We start from the raw sequence: 6,301 nt of genomic DNA, 5'->3' as shown, positions 1-6,301 counted from the left end.
TATTAAATATTGGTCTGTGAAACTCAGGGCAAGAATCCAGCCACAAAGATCTTGTACAGAGCCTTGGCCCTCTGACAGCACTCATAAATGAAGCAAATGACTATATTCAACTTACACCACAGTTAAAGGAATACCAGCCCTCTCAGAAGAGAATGAATTTTGCCAATTAAAAAGTAAGAGTGTCCCCTTACCTCCAAATGAGCACACTAGCTCCCCAGCAATAGCCCTTAACCAGAATGAAATGACAGACACAGAAATTAGAACCTAGATGGAAAGAAAGCTCACTGAGACTCAGGAGGCTGTTGAAACCCAATCCAAGGAATCCAGTAAAATGATCCAAGAGCTGAAAGATAAAAAAAACTTTTTTTTTTTTTTGAGATGGAGTCTTGCTCTGTCACCCAGGCTGGAGTACAGTGGCACGATCTCAGCTCACTGCGACCTACACCTTCCAGGTTAAAGCGATTCTCCTGCTTCAGCCTCCCAAGTAGCTGGGATTACAGGCGAACACAACCAGGCCTGGCTAATTGTTTGTATTTTTTGGTAGAGACAGGGTTTGGCCATGTTGGCCAGGCTGGTCTTGAACTCCTAACCTCAAGCGATCCACCTGCCTTGGCCTTCCAAAGTGCTGGGACTACAGGAGTGAACCACCACACCCAGCCTGAAAAAAATCATTTTAAGAAAGAACCATACTGAACTTCTGGAATTGACAAATTTACTACAAGAATTTCATAATACATTTGGAAGCATTAATAGCAGAATAGACCAAGCTGTGAAGAAATTCAAAGACTGGTTCTTTGAATCAACTCAGTCAGACAAAAATAAAGAAGAAATAACTTTTAAAAAATGGACAAAAGCCCAGAGAAATATGGAATTATATAAAGAGACCAAACCTATAACTCATTGGTATTCCGGAGAGAGGAGAGAGAGTAAGCTATTTGGAAAATATATTTGAGGATACAATCCATGACAATCTCTCCACTCTCACTAGAAATGTTAACACACAAATTTCAGAAATATAGGGTCTGGTGTGGTGTCTCACGCCTGAATCCCAGCATTTGGGAGGCCAAGGCGGGTAGATCACTTGAGATCAGGAGCTCAAGACCAGCCTGGCCAACGTGGCAAACCCGTCTGTACTAAAAATACAAAAATCAGCTGGGTGTGGTGGTGCATGCCTGTAATCCCAGGTACTTGGGAGGCTGAGGCAGGAGAATTGCTTGAACCTGGGAGGCAGAGGTTGCAGTGAGCCAAGATCGCGCCATTGCACTCCAGCCTGGGCAACAAGAGTGAAACTTCATCTCAAAAAAAAAAAAAAGAAGTACAGATAACCCCCATGAGATACTAGACACAACAAGCATTCCCAAGGCACATAGTTATCAGATTCATCAAGGTCAATGCAAAAGAAAAAATGTAAAGGCATCTAGAGAGAAGGGTCAGGTCGCTTACAAAATGAGGACCATCAGGCTAGTAGCAGACCTCTAAGCAAAAACCTTACACGTCAGAAGAGATTGGGCCTATTTTCAGTGTTCTTAAAGAAAAGGAATTCCAACCAAAAAATTTATGTCCTGATAAACTAAGCTTGACTGGCGAAGGGGAAATAAATTTCTCAGACAAGCAAATGCTTAAGGGAATTTGTTACCACTAGACTAGCCTTACAAGACGTCTTTATAGGAGTGCTATAAAGATGGAAATGAAAGAATGATACCTGCTATCACAAAAATACATTTAACCACATAGCCCACCAACAATATAAAGCAACTATGCAATAGAAACTACAAAGTCACCAGCTAAGAACATGATGACAGGATCAATGTCACATATCAATACTAACTCTAGGCCAGGCACAGTGGCTCATGCCTGCAATCGCAGCACTTTGGGAGGTCAAGGTGGGCAGATCACTTCAGGTCAGGAGTTCACAACCAGCCTGGCTGACATGGTGAAACCCCATCTCTACTAAAAAATATGAAAATTAGCTGAGCATGGTGGCGTCTGCCTGCAGTCCCAGCTTCTCAGGAGGCTGAGGCAGGAGAATCACTTGAACCCAGGAGGCAGAGGTTGCAGTGAGCCAAGATTGTGCCACTGCACTCCAGCCTGGGTGACAGAACGAGATTCTGTCTCAAAAAAAAAAAAATTATTCTGGTGTGGTGGTGCATGCCTATAATCCCAGCTACTCGGGAGGCTGAGGCATTAGAATCTCTTGAACCCAGGAGGTGGAGGTCACAGTGAGTTGAGATCGTGCCACTGCACTCCAGCCTGGGTGACACAGTGAGACTCTGTCTCAAAAAAATGAAATAAAATAAAAAATAAAAATATAATCAAAGAGGAACTGAATGAAATTGAGTTGCAAAACACCATATGAAAGATCAATGAAACCAAGAGCTGGTTCTTTGAAAGAATAATCATGATTTATAGGCCATAAGGTAGGTTAATAAAAGAAATAAGCACAATCAGAAATTACAAAGATGACATTACAACAAATTCCTCAGAAATACAAAGGATCCTAAGAGACCATTATGAAAACCTCTATGCAAATTGAAAATCTAGAGGAAATGGATACATTCCTGGAAACATACAACTTCCCAAGATTGAACCAGGAAGAAAGCAAAAACCTGAACAGACCAATAACAAATTCCAAAATTGAAACAATAATAAGAAATCTACCAACCAACAAAAGTCCTGAACCAGATGTCTTCAGAGCTGAATTATAGCAGATGGACAAAGAAGAAGTAGTACAAATTCTACTGAAATTATTACAAAAAATTGAGGAGAGGGCTCCTCCCTAACTCATTCTATGAAGCCAGTATCATTCGGACACAACAAAAAAAGAAAACTTGAGGCCAACAGCCTCAATAAACATAGATGCAAAAATCCTCATCAAAACACCAGCAAACCAAATCCAGTAGCAGATCAAAAAGTTAATTCACCACAATCAGTTGGATGCAGTGGCTCATGCTTGTAATTCCAGCACTTTGAGAGTCTGAAACAGGAGTATTGCTTGAGCTCAGGAGCTCGAGACCAGCCTGGGCAACACAGCGAGGCCTGTCTCTAAAAAGAATAAAAATTAATAATACAAAAAAAGTTAATTAACCACAATGAAGTAGGCTATATCTATGATTCAAGATTGGTTTGACATAAGCAAATCAATATATGTGACTCACCACATAAACAGAATTTAAAATAAAAATTATATGATCCCATTTCAACAGACATGGAAAAAGCTTTCAATAAAATCCAACCTCTTCTTATGGTTAAAAAAAAAAAAAAAACTCAACAAACTAGGCATTAAAGAAAGATAACCTCAAAATAATAAGAGTCGTCTATGGCAAACCCACAGACAACATTATATTGAATGGGCAAAAGCTGGAAAAATTTCCCTTGAGAACTGGAACAAGATAAAGATGTCCACTTTCACCACTCCTATTCAACATAGTATCAAAAATCCTAGCCAGAGCAATCAGGCAAGAGAAAGACATAAAAGGTATCCAAATAGGAAAAGAAGTCAGACTATCTCCCTTCACTGACAACATGATTCTATACCTAGAAAACTCTAAAGACTTTGCCAACATGCTCCTAAAACTGATAAATGATGTTAACAAAATTTCAGGATACAAAAACAATGTACACAACTTAGTAGCATTTCTAAACGCCAGTAACATTCTAGCTGACAGCCAAATTAAGAACATAATCCCACTTATAATAACTACAAATAAAATGATTATTGGGAGTACCACTAAACAAGGAGGTGAAAGGTCTCTGCAAGGAGAACTACAAAACACTGCTGAAAGAAATCAGAGCCAATACAAATAAATGGAAAAACATGTCATGCCCATGGATTGGAAGGATCAATATTGTTAAAATGGCACACTGCCCAAAGCAATGTACAGATTCAATGCTATTACCATCAAATTACAAGTATCATTTTTCACAGAATTAGAAAAAACAATCCTGAGATTCATACAGAACCAAAAAAGAGCCTGAATAGTCAAAACAATCCAAAGCAAAAAGAACAAAACTGGAGGCATCATGTTACCCAACTTTAAACTATACAATAAGGCTACAATAACCCAAAGAGCATGATCGTAGTACAAAAACAGACACGTAGACTGAATAGAGAACCCAGAAATAAAGTTGCACACCTACAATTATCTGGTCTTTGACAAAGTTGACAAAAACGACCAATAGGAAAGGACTCCCTGTTCAGTAAAAGGTGCTGGAATATACTGGCTAGCCATATGCAGAAGATTGAAACTGGTGAAACCCTACCTTTCATCATACATAAAAATTGATTCAAGATGGATTAAAGACTTAAGACCTCAAACTACAAAATTCTAGAAATAAATCAAGGAAATACCCTACTCAGCATCAGCTAAGGCAGATAATTTATGGCTAAATCTTTAAAAACAATTGCAACAAAAACAATAATCAATAATAGGACCTAATTAAACTAAAGAGGTTTGCATAGCAAAAGAAACTATCAACAGAGAAATTAGACAATCTACAGAATATGAGAAAATGTTAGTAAAGTATGCATCTGACAAAGGTGTAATAATCCAGAATCTATAAGAAATTTAGGCCAGGCGTGGTGGCTCACACCTGTAATCCCAGCAATTTGGGAGGCCAAGATGGGTGGATCACCTGAGGTCAGAAGTTCGAGAGCAACCTGGCCAACATGGTGAAACCCAATCTCTACTAAAAATACAAAAATTAGCCAGGTGTGGCGGCACGCGCCTGTCGTCCCAGCTACTCGGGAGGCTGAGGCAGGAGAATCACTTGAACCTGGGAGGTAGAGACTGCAGTGAGCCGAGATTGCACCATTGCACTCCAGCCTGGGCAACAAAAGCGAAACTCTGTCTCAAAAAAAAAAAAAAAAAAAAAAAAAAGCAGCAGCAGCAGCTTAAACAAATCAGCAAGCAATAAACAAATAACCCCATTAAAAAGAGGCAAAGGACATGAACAGACACTTCACAAAAGAAGACATACAAGTGGCCTACAAACATATGAAAAAATGATCATCATCACTAATCATTAGAGAAATGCAAATTAAAACCACAATGAGACATCATCTCTCACCAGTCAGAATGGCTATTATTAAATAGTCATAAAACAACAGATGGTGGCAAGGCTGCAGAGAGACGAGAATGCTTATACCCTGTTGGTGGGAATGTAAATTAGTTCAGCCACTATAAAAAGCAGTTTGGAGACTTCTGAAAGAACTTAAAACAGAACTGTGATTCAATCTGGCAATCTCATTTCTGGATATATATCTGAAGGAAAATAAATCACTCTACCAAAAAGCACATGCACTCATATGCTCATGACAGCACTATTCACAATAGCAAAGACATGGAATCAACCTAGGTGTCCATTGACAGTGGATTGTATAAGGAAAATGTGGTACATATACACCATGGAATACTACACAGCCATAAAAAAGAATGAAATCATGTTGTTTGCAACAACATGGAGGCACCTGGTGGCCATTATCCTAAGTGAATTAACATAGGAACAGTGAACCAAATACTGCATGTACTCACATATAAGTGGGAGCTAAGCATTGAGTACGCATGGATGTAATAATGAGAACAATAGATACTGGGGACTACTAGAAGGGGGAGGGAGGGAGGAAGGGAAATGTCAGCTGAAAAACTACCTATTGGGTACTATGCTGTCTTCCTAGGTGACAGAATCATCTGTACTCCAAACCTCAGCATCATGAAATTTACCCATGTAACAAACCTGCACATGTACCCACTGAATCTAGAATAACAGTTGAAATTGCTTTTTAAAAAGGCTCTTTGTTTCATTGACTTTGTCTATATATTTTTGTTTCCTATTTCATTAATTTCTACTTTGATTGCTATTGTTTCTTTTTTCTACTTAGCTGGGTTTTAATTTCTTCTTTTTCTTGTTTCTTAATATGGAAGCTGAGTTCATTGATTTGAGGCATTTCTTCTTTTTTATATAGTCATGCAGTGCTTTAAACTTTCCTTTAAATATTGCTTTGGTGGTATACAACAAATTCTGATATGGTGATTTTTCACATTTATTCAGTTCAAAACACTTTCTAATTTCCCTTCAAATTTCCTCTTTGATTCATTGATTATTTAGAATGTGTTAATTTCCAAATATTTGGGAATTTTCCAGAAATCATTATACCATTGGTTTCCATGTGAGAAGAAACATTTTTAATGACCTAAATCATTAAATTTATTGAGACATTTTATGGCCAAAAATATGATCTATCTTGGCAAATTTTCCATGTACACTGAAGAAGAATATGTAATCTGTTGTCGTTGGATGGAAT

This window comes from Pongo abelii, chromosome 10 (genome assembly GCF_028885655.2).
Source record: "Pongo abelii isolate AG06213 chromosome 10, NHGRI_mPonAbe1-v2.0_pri, whole genome shotgun sequence".
In the NCBI taxonomy this organism is placed as follows: Eukaryota; Metazoa; Chordata; class Mammalia; order Primates; family Hominidae; genus Pongo; species Pongo abelii.
This window is presented reverse-complemented; position numbering follows the sequence as displayed.